We start from the raw sequence: 18,603 nt of genomic DNA, 5'->3' as shown, positions 1-18,603 counted from the left end.
GGGGGGGGGGGGGGGCGGCCTAAGCTGGAACTCGGAGTGTCCCCCACATTGCAGGAGGAGCGGCGATCTGAGCTGAAACCCGGACTGTCCCTCACATTGCAGGAGGAGTGGCGAGATTTTATGTCAATCAAATATGTTAATTACATATGTTACAGGCGAAAGCCCCCCAGTCTTGCCAAGGAAGGAACCTTCCCCAGTCTAAGGAAGGAAGGACGTAATCGTCTCCTGATGGCCGAAGGCGTCCCGGAAGGTATGCGAACGCGATTCCGGGACGCCCTCAATTTTGGTCGTCACTGAGGGCCCTGACAGGGATTTCAATGGATAGGCGGTCAATATTGAAATAGGAACGGTCCCCTCCCCGTTTTAGGGAAGACGGAGAGTCCTATAAGGGGAAGAGTTCCAGCTCTCCCGGGGTGTGCGTAACGCATTTCTCCTGCCTTATCAAAAAAAAAAAAAAAAAAAGATATTAGAATTGGGTTGCAAGCTCAAAATTTTGCCCACTCATACGATGAACAGCGACTTAAGAGGCAGCGGCGCAGCAGCTTAACCCATTAACGCCCAAACTTTCTGAATTTTTACTAAGTTTTCGACGCGATTATTTCGTGTGTTATCGGTCTGAAAAAAATTTGCAATGACTATATTCCGACGTAAAATTTTATGCTCTTTCAGAATCCGTAGTCAAAATCACGATTAGACCTCAAGAAAAAAAAATATGGCCGATTTAAGCATGAAAAACGTGAAAATTTTCGAAAAAAATTTTTTCTCGATTTTTTTTCGCAATGTTATTGCAAAGGATTCATCTTAAAACTATGGCTAATGGTGGACAAACTGCTTGAAGTTTAACAGGAAATTTTTATAATAAACATTTAACCACTCTTTTTTACAAAATGGCGGCGAAAATGTAAAAATTTTATAAAAATCGTTACTTATTTTTTTTCTCGAAAACTATTGAGTTTAATGAAAATTGTCAAAGAATAAAAATGTCTTAGAATTGATCAAAGAATACTCTCAAATTTTTTCAGAATTTTTGGAGAAAATTTTTGATTTTTTGGAAAACTCGGGAAATCCAATTTTCCAAAAATGTTGCAAAAAATTCTGAAAAAATTTGAGTGTTTCTCGACTAATTCTAAGACATTTTTGTTCTTACCAATTTTTCGCTAAAGACTATAGTTTTCGAAAAAAAATTTGTCAAGTTACAAAAAAAATTTTTCTTTGAAATTTTTCTTTGAAAGTTTTCAACGGGTTTATTTCTTATGTTATCGGTTTAAGAAAAATTTTACTGCCCATTCTGATGTATTACATCAGAAGAAAATCCGGTAACGAATTTTCATAATTCAAAAAGGCGCATCCATAGCGGATTGAACATTAAAAATTATTCGATATTATTTGCGAATAAAAAAAAAAACTTATCATATTCTCTGTGAAATTTTCAATAATTTGTTGATTGAATAAGTTTATTCTCGGGAAAAAAATTATTAAATGCTAAATTTTACTATGTATTATGAGTAGAACTTGACGCTCGATCTATTTGGCTAGATAAAATTTGTCAAGTCTCCTTATATATATCTTGAATATATAATTGAAAAAAAATCTGAGCTCATTAAAATTTTCGATAAATATTACAATTAGATCATTTCTCATTTTCTAATATCACGTTCATTTTTTTTTTTTACAAATCTGTTTTTTACACTCTGGTCTGTGTCTGAAAAAATGTGAGTTGAAAATTTCTATGTTCTATTTCGTGTGAAAATAAAAAATTTAATTTTATAAAATATCTCCAAAACGAAAACGACATTCTGCTCGTACTTCACGAATTTGATGATTCTAATGATAATTACAACGAAATTATTGATATACCAAATCCAGATGATTCTGGAGATTCTGATTCTGATTCCGAAGGGGACCAGCTTGATTGCGAAGATGATGATCATTGTGAAGATATTGAAAATATTGCATCACAATACTTTTACAGAACTGTGTCTAAAACGTACTCAGATAATCAGAGTAAACTAGAAAATGATCATATTTATAAATGGGTAGCCGGGGAGAAAATGCATATGATTCTTCAAAATGAATTATTACTAAATAATTCTCAGAGGAAAAAAATTTGTGAATCTAGTCCTGTTGAATTATTCGAGCTATTTTTTTCAGATGATATGAAAAATTATATTTTAAAAGCTACGAATGAAAATGGCTACGATCTCTCAAAAAGAGACCTAGAAACTTTTTTTGGAATAATAATTCTATCTTCTTTCAATAAAAGGAAATCTCAGAGAGATTACTGGTCATCTGGTGCACTGTTATCTTGCGATATAGTTCAACAAGCTATATCACGATCCACTTTTGAAGAAATCAAATCTCATTTGAAGTACTCTAAGTCGGAGGATAAAAACCCTGGTGACAAGGCATGGAGAGTCCGAGTTCTGTTGAATAAGTTTAGGAAAAATATTCAAGATTTTGGATATTTTAGTACTGCTCTATCCATCGATGAAATGATGGCCAAATCGTATGCCAGAACCTCTATAAAACAATTTATTCGAGGAAAGCCTATACGATTTGGTTTAAAGTTTTGGGGGCTTTGTACTTCAAACGGATTTTTATTAGATTTAGATTTGTACTGCGGCAAAGATTCAAATGTAAACATTCTAAATAAATGCGCTCTTGGTTCAAGAGTAGTAATGCATTTATTGGATCCATTTTTCAAAAAATTGTCTGCTTTAGAAATTCCTCAATTTCATCTTTATTTTGATAATTATTTTACTTCTTTCGATCTCATTTTACATCTTCAAAAACTAGGCCTAAGATTCACAGGTACAATAAGAGATAATCGCGTATCTAAAGAAGTGAGACAAATGATTGAGAAAAACGCTCCGAGAGGTACATGTATAGCACAACATGACCAAAACAGTAAAATAAACTATATTAGTATCAAGGACTCCAAGCAAGTGTCAATTGCTTCGACTGCCGCTGGCGTAACCCCCCAATCACCGTCCAAAAGATGCAACACAAAGAAAAGAGAAAAAACTGATATATTTTTTCCATATGCTTTTCATGCTTATAATATATTTATGGGAAGTGTTGATTTACACGATAATCATTGTAATAATCTTCTGCCATGTATAAGGTCAAAGAAATGGACGTGGGTAGTATTCATCCGACTTATTCAATCTGCGATCGTAAATGCACTAATTTTGTCCAACTCATGTAATCCAAAAAAAAAAATGGGATCAAAAGATTTTGCAATGAGTATCGCCAGACAATATCTTGAAAATGGTATAAGGCATAGAAAAAAATCGCACGACGTTTCTTACATGACTTCTAAAAAGATCTGTTCATCGGAAAAATATCCGATGAGAACCTCTAAATATTGCAATACAAGTGCTTTATATTATTGTAAAACTTGTTTCAATAATAATCATTAAAAATCACTTTTAAAAAATACAAAAAGTTATAAAATACATGAAAAAAAACTATAAAATTCGTAAAAATACAAAAAAAAATAAAAAATTTATAAAAATAAAAAAAAAAAAAGACTCTTGACCGTCCACCTCCACGTGGTAAGAGTTGGGAAACGTTTATAAAAAACGGCGAACGGACGGAATTATTATGTACAACAGCTATTAAAAAAAATTTTTTTTTGTAACTTGACAAATTTTTTTTTCGAAAACTAGTCTTTAGCGAAAAATTGGTAAGAACAAAAATGTCTTAGAATTAGTCGAGAAACACACTCAAATTTTTTCAGAATTTTTTGCAACATTTTTGGAAAATTGGATTTCCCGAGTTTTCCAAAAAATCAAAAATTTTCTCCAAAAATTCTGAAAAAATTTGAGAGTATTCTTTGATCAATTCTAAGACATTTTTATTCTTTGACAATTTTCATTAAACTCAATAGTTTTCGAGAAAAAAAATAAGTAACGATTTTTATAAAATTTTTACATTTTCGCCGCCATTTTGTAAAAAAGAGTGGTTAAATGTTTATTATAAAAATTTCCTGTTAAACTTCAAGTAGTTTGTCCACCATTGGCCATAGTTTTAAGATGAATCCTTTGCAATAACATTGCGAAAAAAAATCGAGAAAAAATTTTTTTCAAAAATTTTCACGTTTTTCATGCTTAAATCGGCCATATTTTTTTTTCTTGAGGTCTAATCGTGATTTTGACTACGGATTCTGAAAGAGCATAAAATTTTACGTCGGAATATAGTCATTGCAAATTTTTTTCAGACCGATAACACACGAAATAATCGCGTCGAAAACTTAGTAAAAATTCAGAAAGTTTGGGCGTTAATGGGTTAAGCAGCTCAAAAGAAACTCGAACAACGTGTAGAATGGAATTAACGATTCAAAACGTGTTCTATGAAGAAGCTAAAGGATTATTATATGGATCTGGTATCCCAGATTAGCCTGTGACTGCTATAAATGGTACTTTTATATTCCGCAAACTTTAAACGCGATTTTCTTAAAACAGTATTTTCTGAGTTTGTGTACACGATAAAGACAACACTAATAAACCGATTGAACTGTTTCTAGGCTTGTTTTGTAGCTAATTAGTTCCTCTTCTAGGTGAACTTAAATCTTTTTGAAAAACGTTACATTAGACTAATTTTTTTGCAACACATATTTGAAACTTTTTGATAAAAATTGTAACTTTCCTTTCAAAGTCGTTGAAAGTTAACAATTTTTGCTTTTCTTGTAAAGTTTTTGGTTCAACTAGAAGGTAATTACATAAATTAACAAAAATAATTGTTCCTTTTGTCTCAGATAAAAATTACAATCGTTACAATGTACACAATGGAACAACGCAGCAGTTTGACACTACTCACTTGGTTCCATTTTTTAAACAAATAATCAATATTTTTTTATGAAAAAATTATTTTATAGAGATAAAATATGTAATAAAACATTCCTAAAATTTGGAAGTAATTAGTTTTATTCTAGCTAAGAAAAAAATTTCTAAAAATCAAACATTTTCTCGACCTCCTAAACTAGGTTCTCCCCTTAAGCAACACTTGAACGCAGTCAAGACATGGATGAGTGACCGGCATACCGCTTCGAATTCGAAATTGTCGAGGGAAGATTCGCGAAAGTTTTAGAATGTGTTTGTTGAAAATTTCGGTTCCTAGCAGTTATGACATGAGAAAATTAGGAATTAGTTTTTTTATGATAACTACGCGGTAAACTTTTAAGTGGACATTTTTACATTATATTAAGGTTTGTACAAAGTTTGTTGATTCAATGTTTCTCAATATTACTGCAATATTGACATTGTTGCAATTCAACATTTTTTCAATATTGACTTAACATTACTGTGCTGTATGGGATGATTCAAATCTGATTATTACGCTTCCTATATATGCTATGTAAGAAGTGTAATAATCAGATCTGTATCATATATAATGTTACATCTGATTATATATGAAAGATCTGACCACATCTTGACAAAATCCATATTTTATCTAAACTTTTTTCCCAGGTATACATAAAAAATATAAACACAACGTTAGATTTATTATTCATTAAGGCTCCTGGACTTTCATCTCGAGAAATTTGGATTATGATGTCAGAAGCAAGGAAATTCATGCTAAAAATTCCTACAGATTACATCGAAGTAAATAAATATAATTATAAAATTTCACTCTTAATTCAATAAAATTAGCATACTTCCAAAATGTTCTGAAAATCATCAGTTTCCCTTGATAGTCAATAAACAGTTGTAAAATGTTTTATATATACAAATGCGTTACATATAATTTTCCTTTTAAATTACCTGATAAAATATATAACATAAAACTACAACACAATACAAACTAAACAATGCATAAATTATGTTTTTTATATTAAATTTATTATATTTTCTATTTTATCATTAACAGACACATTATTTAACAGACGCATTATTTGTGCACTACTAAACATCAGTGGGTATTACTAGACATTTAGTGAACATTACTAGATATTAATAGGTATTACTAGGCATTTAGTGAACATTACTAGATATTAATAGGCATTACTAGAAATTAGTGGGCATTACTATAGGGACTAGACGTTAGTGGGCATTAGGTAAAAAATTTGATAGTAATACTCAGAAATTGTGCATTAGTAGGCATTGGTATACATGATTTTGGTCAGCGATTTACTCCTAGATTTTCAATGCTACTCGTATGACATATGTGATGGAGATCTTTATAAAAGCATTGAAAATATTAATTATTATTATTATTAACTCGGGCATGTCAAGTGTTCTTTATATGAATCTTAATTTTATTTCTTTCTAATTTTTTTATCAAAAACTGTACAAATGTCGATATACAAGCTGTTATAATAGAGTTAGATGGTTAAAGACTACGATACTTCTCCTCGATGAATTTTACAACGCATCCCGTATTAAATACAAGAATTTAGCTTTAATAATCCTTAGGTGAAATATATTTTTTAATGGATACATAAGATACCTCAGGCAGCAACGTCGATAAATGGTGATTACCAGTCCTAGACGTCATGTAACTAATCACTAACGTTTAAAACACGTCATTTAAAAACGTCTGTAATACGTTTTCGAGAGGATATTTTTAGTCAGCTATTCTATAAGCAAAGAATATGACAGATATTTATCTAATGTTCATTTATATCAACTGTGATTTACAATATGTCACCAACAGATTATTATTTATACACGTTGTTATTTATTTCTTATATGCTTACATCTAAAATATTTAACTTTTAACTCTTATAGAACTTGCCTTACCATTTCTTACTCACGAGCATTGCATCGTTACAATTATCCAGTTAGTAGGATGATGTTCAAAGATGTGTTAATGAGAAAATGTTGACCTAGATAGCATAGAGATGAATAAAAGTTTATAGGGAATTCATTCTAAAGAATTAGAAAAATGAATATCTGAAGAATTTCTGAAGAATTATCTGAGCCTAATTAAATAATTCTAAAGTATTCTTTAGGACTTCATTGTAATGAATATCTCGCAAATCATTACTTGGGATACTTGAGAATTCGTGAGAAATTACTATTATTAATTAATTTTATTTAGATTTTATGGTTACATTAAACAAATACCTTATCACTTATAATAAGCGTTGATTTGTATATTTATATACAGGGTGAGTAAAAAGTCCCGGATGAAATATCTCGAAAACTAAGTATTTCCGAAAGAAATGTTCCCTACAAAAGTTGTAGGGTTTTAAATGATTTATTCACTAATCTGGTCAGTTTGATCTTGAATGGCGTCGCTAAGGTTAGGTCAAGGTCAACTTTGTTTTTTTAAATAGAAACATATATTTTTTTTATTACGAAATTTTATTCTACATAAAGAAATAACTTTTATTTGAAAATTTTTTTCATACAACCCCTATTTTTTAAGATATTTGCGGAAATATCTATAAAATTATTGATTTCAATAATTTTTTACTCGAATTCTATCAACTTTATCGAAAAATGGCAAGAGATAAAAATTGCTTATTTTTGTTTCACACAGCTCTGAGAATTTTTCAGAATTTTTTATTAACTTTTTAGTACTGCATTTTCTTGCATTTTTTTTTGAAGTATTAAAAAGTTAATAAAAAATCCTGAAAACATTCTCAGAACTCTATGAGACAAAAATAAGCAAATTTTATTTCTTGCTGTTTTCGTTGCCGCTCGTTGTATTAGTGAAAGTGTATTGGAACATTTTAAAGATTTTACGCAATGTAGTATCTTTATTAAACCTGAAAATAGCGCTGTGAAACATATTCGGAGCCAATAGTTGATTCTTCAGTTCATTGTGTTTTGCGGATCAGTTTGATTATGTGCTGACATAAAATTATATATTTTGAAAAAAAAAAAGTTGAAACATCATCGTATACACCAAAAATGGAACAAAGATAATAGAGGGTAAAAAAGAAAGCTCCCTTAAGACTTATTTTGATAAAACATGAGACGGCGTTTATGAGTTTTTCAGCGAAAAAGTTGTCACATCTACGTAATATCGTTTAATCTTTTATTTTCATACTGAAAATTTTACAATTCGCGGCTGTGTTTTCTGCAATTTCCTAGTGTATAATTTGCAAAACATATGGCAAGAAAGTAGAATTTTTAAAAAGAAATGTTTGTGGATTTGACTTTCAGCTAGATGTTTAGTGCATCAAATGTAATGAAAATATACAATGTATATTCATTGCTTCTAGTAAATACCACCTATCAAATAGAAGAAATGATGAAAAATGAAGAAAAACCACGTAAACTTATTGAATTTAGAGATGAAACATGAGTTCACGTCACTTTTATTGCTATAGTTATTGGACATTTCATAGGTAAATTGTTAGATACTATGGTTAAAAGCATGTACTGTAAGGAATATGAAAACCATGAGGAAATGAGAAAAACGGCAGAGTATCAAACTTGGTTCAAAAATCACATGCAAGCACATGCTCAGCAAACCATTCTAGAAGTTCCGATAAAATGGAGGCCGAAGTCATCATTGAAATATTCAAAAGATTGACTGAACTTCATAATGTCAAGTATGCATTTTATGTGAGGGACGGCGACTCAACAACTTTTTCTACTATCGCTAATTCAAAGTCGTACGATGATTTTGACGTGATTAAAAAGGAATGCATTGGACATGTCCAAAAGTACATGAGTACATGTCTCCGAAATGTAAAAAAATCAGTCTGCAGACAGAAGAAATAGTCTAAGTGGTAAAAGAAAATTAATTGCAAAAACTGATTGATGAACAGTTTGTTTACGATCTGTGTATGGTCTCGCGATAAGAAATAATAGTAATTCTGTGAAAAATATGAAAAAAAACCATCTACGCTATATTCTACCACAAAATCTCAACTAATAACAAACTTCACCTCATATTGTCTTCCAGAAAGCAACAGTTAGTATACTCAATTGTCTAAATAGTCACCGCTATTGATTCTGCTACATATAATAATGGTGCAGAGACTTACATGCAAATATTACAGCTGTTGGAGTGTAAAATTGGTTACCAGTTATACAGGTACTGCAACAAAGAGGACGCCAATTGTTTGCGAAATGCCAGGCACAAGCGACACAAGCGACAAAAGAAACTCGTACTACTCATAGGTTAAACAAAAATGCTTCAAATGAACGGACTAAAGCGCAAGAGAATCCACAATATGACGCGGGAATGGCAGATTAAGTGTAAATTTAACAAAAATTTTTTATTATTACATTTCTCCCTCCTTATTTTAAATAAATTTTTCTCGAAACTACATTTTTCAACACAGGCAGCATAATAACTTGAACAATTACCAACATTTTTTAATAAAACTTACGCTCATCTACACAGAATTAAATTGTCTAAGGACCATCGGCTTATTTTTTTATTTTAATTTTTACTACTTTTCCAAAAAGTTTAAAAGTCTAAATTTCAGACGAAAAATACTTTTTTTTTTAATGGCCTAATTTTCTTAATCTTCACAAATTTAAAAATTTGAGCCGATAGCCTTTAGCTACAATATTACAGGGTGCGGCGCCAAAATCCGGACATTTTTTCCAAACATTTTTTATTGCAAAAACGAAAAGGTTTACAAAATTTTTTTAACCACATTGTAAGGCCATAAAGAACACATTTACTCAATATATCCCCCGCTTGCTTGAATGACCGCCTCCATTCTCGGTCTGAAGCGTGCGTAGGCGCGCTTTAATGTGTCACGGTCGGTGAAATACCGCTTCAATAGCGGCTCTCAATGATGCGACGTTTGGATGTCTGACTTGTTCGTGACCCTTTCAACTACGCTCCATACATAGAAGTCCAAAGGATTAAAATATAGGCTGTTAATGAACACAAAAGCAGGTTGCAGCGTTCAACTTGCTTTGTCCTGGCGGCTTCGGAAAGCATCTGTCTCACTTTAATTGTGTAAGACTTATAACGGAGGTCCTTCTCGACGATTCGACGCATAGTTTTCTTGCTCACACCAACAACCGACGACAATTTTCGGATCGACTGCTCTGGATCCTCAAAAATCAGCTCCTGAGCCCGTTGAATGATGTTGGGCGTCTTGACAACGCGCTCCTTCGAATGGGTTTTCTTCGCCGGTGTTGCAAAACCTTCGTTGGACTTCTCCGACTCATTGTACTTTGCGATGATATCATACACAGTCGATCTTGGATACCCGAAGAACCGAATGATTTCTGTCGCTGAGCGCCCAGCGCGAACACTTTCGATAATCGCGGCTCTTCGGTTATACTCCGCACTTGATTTCAACATTGTGACTGTTTCGAGGTTATGATGGTTTAGTACATGCGTCAAGCTATTTGAACGCTAATCGCGACATCTACCAGTGGTATAGAACGGCGAGAATTTCAAATTGAATTTTGTCCGGATTTTGGCGCCGCACCCTGTATTTTAGGTAAAATTGCATAAAAGATAACATCTCATCGATTTTTTCCTCTTGAAATATGTTATAAAGAATAAAATTCTGAGTAACTTTATACAACTATATGGGGGTTTCGGAGATATTCAACTTTAAAGTTTTGAAAGTGTACATGTTATAAATGAACTTTATTCCATTTGTATATTATGTTATGTTATTAAGGACATCTTATTGAATAAGTTTTAAAAGGTTTTAGCCATCGCTGAATGGTCATTAAAAAATTATAAACAAAACAAAATTTTTAAATAAGATGTAGTTTTATTTGTGTACATTAAAAAATAAGGTATTAGGTGTACAACTTTGCTTCCGCCGTTTTTTTTCCGAAATTCAAGGCTTTATAAAACTGGTTATACATTTATGATTCAAAATATTGTCCATCACTGGCCACTACTTTCTCCCATCTTTCGGGCAGCGTACGAATCCCGCGTCGAAAAAACTGGTTATCTTTTGAGGCGATGCACGAATCGATCCAATTTTTTACTTTTTCATAAGACCGGAAGTGCTGGTCAGCCAGGTCATGTGTCATTGATCGAAACAAGTGATAGTCAGAGGAAGCAACGTCTGGAGAATACGGCGGGTGGGGTAGGACTTCTCATTTCACCCTTTCCAAGTATGTCTTGACCACTTTCGCAACATGGGGTCGAGCATTGTCATGCTGCAAAATCACTTTATCGTGTCTCTCGTTGTATTGCGGCCGTTTGTCTTTCAATGCTCGGCTCAAACGCATCAATTGCGTTTGATACCGATCGCCTGTGATTGTTTCAGTCGGTTTTAACAGCTCATAATACACTACGCCGAGCTGGTCCCACCAAATACAAAGCATGACTTTGGAGCCGTGAATATTCGGTTTGGCCGTCGACGTGGAAGCATGGCCGGGAACTCGCCATGATTTTCTGCGCTTGGGGTTATCGTAATGAACCCATTTTTCGTCCCCAGTTACAATGCGATGCAGAAATCCCTTCCGTCTTTGCCTTTCAAGCAGCTGTTCACAAGCAAACAAACGCCGTTCAACATCTCTCGGCTTCAATTCGTACGGCACCCAATTTCCTTGCTTCTGAATCACTCCCATGGCTTTGAGGCGTTTTGAAATGGCTTGTTGAGTCACTCCCAATAATCGTACCAATTCTTTTTGATTTTGACACGAGTCTTGATCAAGTAATGCCTCCAATTCTGCATCTTCGAAAACCTTCTCTCTTCCACCGCTATGCCGATCTTCGATGTCAAAATCACCGTTCTTGAAGCGTTGAAACCACGACACTAATAGCGGCCTCACCATAAGTATTTGAGAGCATGATTCGATGAACCTCAGCCGCAGATTTCTTCATATTGAAGCAGAAAATTAAAACCTCCCGCATGACGAGAATTTGGCTCGTAAACTGTCATTTTCAATCGAGAATAACTTTATGATGCAGACACAAATCGACTAATGTTTCTATGGGGTTATGTTGACAGATGCCCAAGTTTATTGTATGACGTCTATGATCTATTTATTTCGACCATCACTTACCGCTAAAGCCATCTATAGGAGAACGGCGGAAGCGAAGTTGTACACCTAATAAATGTAGCAAACAGTACACGTATATGCGCGAGAGGCTCTGCCTTTCCTCCCGCACTCTCTCTCTAAAAAATTAACTCTAATCAATCTATTTATTGAAATATGGTAAACTATCAGAGCTGGGCAAAATATATCATTAAAGGCTTTGAAATACAAAATACAAAATAATGTGATCTTACTATTTGAATTACAAAATACAAAATACTTTTAATATTTTGATTTAAAATATAAAATACAAAATACTTTTAAATTGTTTATTTGAAAATATTTATTTCAAATATAAAAAACTTATAAGCGTAATTGCATCCAATTAAACTTTTCCAAATAATAGCTAATTATATTTAACCCGTTTCGCCCCAAAATGACTTAAATTTTATCTTTTCTTCATTACAATAATTTTGACAGAAAACGTTTATAGATCTTTCCGGCACTCGATTCCCTATAGATATAAGACATACACTTTCCGAATTTGAAGTCCATTTTTTGCTATCACGCGCCATTTTTTCGATATGGCGGCTGAAATGCCAAAAAATTGAAAAAAATAGAATATCATTTGTTTGTATCTCACTTTTCAGCATGATCCTATCATAGGTTAGTTGTCTGGATCTGGTGGCTATATATCTTTAGCTAAAATATGATGCTCTACAGATAAAAAATTCATCATGGCGCATTCAATATGGCAGCTTTTATAAGAAAATTTTTGTTTTTATCGCTTTTTTCAGATTATTTATCACCCACTTGCATTTGCGTGATCTGTAGTATTAAGATATGATTTAAATGAAATTAAATTGCAATGTACCACGACATAATCAAAAAAAATCCAAAATAGCGGAGATTTTCAGATTTTTTGTAAAATTTTGAATTTTTATTCGTTTTTGTTACATACCCGATTATTCCTTCACGCTTTTGTTGATGCTAAGATTTATACTTTTGAAAAATAGTAACAGCAATAATATATTTATATTTTTGAAAAATAGTAACAGCAATAATATAATATATAATAGATCCATAGGTTTGACATAACCTTAAAATGGAATAGTTAAACACATTTTTGCAACTTATGGTTATATAACCATGCTCGAGTTGCAATACTTATTAAGAAAATAATATTGCTGTTGAATGAATGAAGAATGTAATGTGTAATGATTTTAATGAGTAATAACATAACTAGACACATTATTGTTAACTTATTGTATAATATAACATAACCTTAATTTGTTTTTCAATGTATATTATTCTGCATTTTTCATTCAACAGCAGTATCATTTTCAAATAAGTATTGCAACTCGAGCATGATTATATAACCATAAGTTGCAAAAATGTGTTCAACTATCCCATTTTGAGGTTATACCAAACCTATGGATCTATTATATATTATATTCTATACTTATTACACAGCATAAAAAGAAATGCAACTAAACTACGATAATATCGCCATAAGTTATTCTTAAAAATTAAGTTCAAGTTATGTTTAGAGGTTATGTTATATCTAAGAACTATAATATTTTGCTGCTGTTATTATTTTTTAGAAATGTAAGCCTCAGAATTACTCAGAGCATGAAAAAATAATCAGGTATATGACAAAAACGAATAAAAAATAAAAATTTTACAAAAAAAACCTGAAAATATCCACCAGTTTGGATTTTTTTGGTTATGTCGTGATACATTGCTATTTCATTTAAATCATATTTTAATACTACAGATCAAATGCAAGTGGGTGATAAATAATCTCAAGAAAGCGATAAAAGCAAAAATTTTCTTTAAAAAACCGTCATATTGAATGCGCCATAATGAATTTTTTTATTTGCATAGCACCATATTTTAGCTAAAGACGTTATACCACCAGATCCAAACAATTAGCACGATCCTATGACAGGATCATGCCGAAAAGTGAAATACAAACAAACGATATTCTATTTTTTTCAATTTTTTGGTCGCCATATTGAAAAAATGGCGCGTGATATTAAAAAATGGATTTCAGATTCGAAAAGAGTATGTCTTATATCTATAGGATATCAAGTGCTGAGAAGATCTATGGATGTTTTCTGTCAAAATTTTTGCAATGAAGAAAAGGCAAAATTTAAGTCATTTTGGGGCGAAACGAGTTAATACTTGCCTCAATGAGTAATATCGATGCTTTCAACATCGATAATTTTTTTTCTATCCCTACTACCAATATCGTCTGTTTTTTTCTACATTAATTTCTCTACCAAAGCGAGAAACATACAATTCAAGAAAACATATAAAGGAAACATACAAATTGTGCGTACATTAAGCATAAGAATTTCATCGATAGTGTCGCCAATTACTAGTTCCTTTTTTTGATATTTCAAGTAATTTGAAATACAAAATACAAAATGCTTTTATATACTCTACTGAAATATAAAATACGAAGAACATTTTTACAAAATTGTATTTAAAATACTGTAATTCAATTATAACTATTTGAAATATGCCCAGCCCTGTAAACTATACATGCATATACGTAACACAATCTTTATATTTTTATGCATAATTTGCAAAAATGCAAAAAATATCGAAAATAGCATTTTATCTATATACCTGCATTTGTATTCTTATATTGTTTTCTATTGACAAATTATGTATAAAAATTTAATTGGTAGATTTAGTTACGTATGTACGTGTACAAATATCATTTCAATAGATAGGCTAAGTTAGGTTAGGTTAGTTTAGTTAGGTTAGGTTAGTTTTTTTAAGGGTTGCGGGGAGAGGGGCGGAGTCTTTGTGTCGCTTGTGCTCCTTCCTCGCGTATATACGAATGCTGTTTACTATATTTCTATGTATAATTGCCAGGATCTTAGATCCATTTATAACATGTACACTTTCAAAATTTTAAAGTCAGAGATATTCATCTCCGAAACTATATGTGACCCCTATATAATCATATAGGAAAAAGTTACTCAGAATTTCATTTTCTATAACATTTCATATTTCAAAAAGAAAAAAAATCAATGAGGTTTTAACTTTTATGCAATTTTATCCTATTTTACAAGACACTATTAAAATTTTAATAATTTTGTGTTTCTAACTTCTAGTTAGAAGTTAGAATGCTGTTTATAAAGCCCGGATTTTCGTGCAAAGGTTTACATGGCTGCAAATTACAGAGTCTATATGTAACCAAATTAGACGGAAAAAACTTTTTTATATAAATAAAATATTAAAGAACGTGAAATTATTAATTTTTCAATTTATTTTACTCTCTTCCTGAAAAAAAGTTCTCAAAATACGTCAATCTTTTGGCGCTGAAAATCTCTTAAGTAAAAGAAATATTTTCAGTGTAAGAGAGTTAAAATATAAGCACATAAACGAAATAAATTATTTTTATTTCTTATTCTAACTTACGCTAAATTTACACCGCATATTGTAGACGACTTACATTAATATGTACATACGTTACTACATTTTATGCTATGCCACCACACATGCGTCGAAAACTGAGCTCCTCTCGTAACACTGCTCACGACCGTATTAGTTAGTGTGGCAACGCGCCAGCAAGCATTATTTTGCGATCGCGTAAGTGTAGCTCTTCTTTCATTGTCGATAAATAACTGTACGAAAAATATATTCGAAATTAACTCGTGCGACATGACGCGGGAATTTCGAAAACAATAGTGTATATTTTCTATTCTTTCAAGGTTACTTCGCGCTATTAATCTCGTCAGATAAGTACATAGCTTTGGAACAAGGTTCCTGCGCTCTGGAATTTAAACATATTTCGCGTAAATAAAAAATAAAAAATTATCTTTTCGGAACGGCTAACGAATCAATGAGATGTATTGTTGCTATTCCTGTCATTCATGAGATTGTGGAAGCTTGCGTAAATAAATATTACTTAGCACGAGACAGTACCATGTCGCTTGATACAAAAGATACAGAATCGTCCTCTCTGATCTTCGTTTTATAACCTTTCATCTTTATGAAATTAGAAAAAGTTGTAGGAATATTTGTCGTATAACATTCATGAAAATGTTTGAGTATTAATAATTAATAAGCAGTTAGTAATTAATTATAAATTATTCTAAGTCTCTTTCACTTTCTCCCTTCTCTCGACCATCTCAAATGACAAGTGCGCATTTCGGTGACTTCGCCAAAAATATGAAGATTCGATATTAACGACGTTGACGAACTACTCATGCTAAATGGACAATGTGCATATTATTTTAGATTTTACGCGGCAAATATATGTAGATGTAAAAACAAAAACGTACATAGCTGTGTATCGTTCATGAAACCAATATGATATGAATAAACTATATAGATATCAGACATTCCGCTAATTATCGTTAAAGTCGCGATAAAAATGCCCCATGAAATAAACGTAAAAACGCATTGTAAATACGGCAACTGTTACGGATCATCTTCGAAGAGCTATATAATAACTTGTAAAATGATGAGATATGAGCGTTTCTCGCGGCTTTGACAACAATCAAAGTAAATATTGAAAAAATTTTGTAAAATTTTTATAACAGGAAACTTACCTCCTATGAACTTGATATTAACATATATTATAAAAGTTATCTTTTTTAGTAACCTTCAAAAACTTTTAATCATCATTCATTGTTTATTAAAAAATTATTAATAAAAAGAATTTTGTGAGTAATTTTCCGACATAATTTTCGACATAATTTTTCATGTATATTTAAGAAGCAAACACGTAATATTATATAGAATGTGCCATACTCTTCTCCATAATTTTTGTGGAAATGTAGAATGGATTGAGATAAGAAACATAAAAGTCCCACATTGTTTTGTGATATTTGCAATAAATCTTGAGATATTTAATAAATTAAAGGAGATCTAATCTATAATTAATAAATTAAAGAAGATTGATAAATGATTACACGCGTTATGGTAGATGAGCTGTAGTGGCGCTTTCTACCGTTATATACATTAGGTCAAACTGAACAAAAAGTTCTCTACTATTTTACAAATTAACACATATATTTTTAGATATAGATTACAGAAGATTCACGCACAATCATGGGACAATTTTCTTTCATTAATAACTAAAAATCCACATGGTTATGTACAAAATATTAATGGGCTTTTTATTTAATTTGACCTATGCAAGCATACAACAACACATATCGCTTATCTATCATATCGTATGTAATTATTCACTAAACTTCTTTAATTAATATCTCGACTATTGCGAATAGCGTAAAATAGTTTAGGACTTTTATATTCACTTCAATCCGTTCTACGTTCTCACAAAAATTGCAGAGGAGAATCTGGAACATCCTGTATTCAAATATCTTACGAAGTAAAAAATTCGAATTGTTAGTATTGAAACAGTACTAAAACAGATTTCTGGTTATTAACGTTTAATTTTTTTGTCTTACTAAATTAATGAATCTAGCATATTCCAAAATAATAAACCATGAAAAAATTAGCGAGGGTCTATCAAAGGTTTGAAATTAAATATGTAATAAAATATGTAAAATACTGAGAAAATAATATTATATATAATACTTACTTAAACTTATTTAATACGAAATGTGTGTGTACTTTAGTGTACTTTAGTGTGTGTATGTATGTGTATAGGTATGTGTGTGCGATAAATCGCTTTAATACAAACATTGCATAGAAGTCTTTACTAATATTATCCAGATAACATTTTCAAGATCTGTTATTTTAGTATACAATAGACTCATTAATTTAATAAAATAAATGATTTTATAGATAATATGCAATAGCTTAAAGTTTTTAACTTATCGAATATATTTAAGCTTAAAGTTTTTAGTGCATTTTTTATTTTATTAATAAAAAATTATCAACAATAAAGAAAACAATAATGAAAAAATTGTATTTTTTATGTTACTTATATTTAGAATATACGCACAGAAATATAAACACAAAAGAAGAAATATAAAAATATTTAAATAATCTAGTAATATAATTTTAATGTGTGATTTGTATGTGTGTATATATATGTGTATGTGTGTATGTATGTGTGAGTGCGTGCATGTGTGTGTATGTGTGTATATGTGTGTACAATGCGCATGCTCATGTGTTTGTGTGTGCATGCGTGCGTGCAAAAATATACTATTTTAATATCAAAAATATACTTTTGACATTTATTAAATGCATATGATATTGAAGAATTACGCACTATTTATGAAATTTCTTTTATTAATAACTTTTTAATAAACAATGAGCGACGGTTAAGACCTGTTAAAGGTTCTCAAGACGATCATCTTTGCAATATATTTATAATATAAGGATATGATCATTGGAAATGCCCCCTACTCCCCATAAACAAGAGTTTTACTATGACTTTTAAGTCTCTAACTAGGAATGACAGCCATATCAATCACTCCTAAGATTGATTAAAAACACACTAGTCAAAAGACAACACACTAAACTATTTCGGGCTTTAACTAAAATGCTTGATTGTGTTCCGTATATTAACTATAGACCTATAATATATGGACTACTCATCCCTTACTTTATATACAGAATTCCGTGTCTCCACCAGAACTGAGAGACATGCAAAATAACTTCGCAATGTGAAGTTTCCTCCCAGAATACGCACAACATCTGCTGTGCTGTGATAAAACAGGAAAGAAGTGGAAGCAGATGCGATTATATTTCTTGTGAAATGTCAAGTGCAGTTTGAAGTGTATAAAAA

The 18,603-nt window shown here is 31.4% G+C and overlaps 1 protein-coding gene across 4 annotated transcripts in view; it reads right to left on the bottom strand.

Annotated features, from left to right (window-relative positions):
* The window catches only part of LOC116851388 (b(0,+)-type amino acid transporter 1), a 95,491-nt gene that overhangs the window by 64,750 nt on the left and 12,138 nt on the right, over nucleotides 1-18,603 (bottom strand). The gene's annotated exons all lie outside the window — the stretch shown is intronic.

This window comes from Odontomachus brunneus, unplaced genomic scaffold, assembly GCF_010583005.1.
Source record: "Odontomachus brunneus isolate Ranch 3 - 2012 unplaced genomic scaffold, Obru_v1 Obru_scaffold_174, whole genome shotgun sequence".
In the NCBI taxonomy this organism is placed as follows: domain Eukaryota; kingdom Metazoa; phylum Arthropoda; class Insecta; order Hymenoptera; family Formicidae; genus Odontomachus; species Odontomachus brunneus.
Note: the sequence above shows the minus strand (reverse complement) of the source record. Positions and strands in the feature narration are given on the sequence as shown.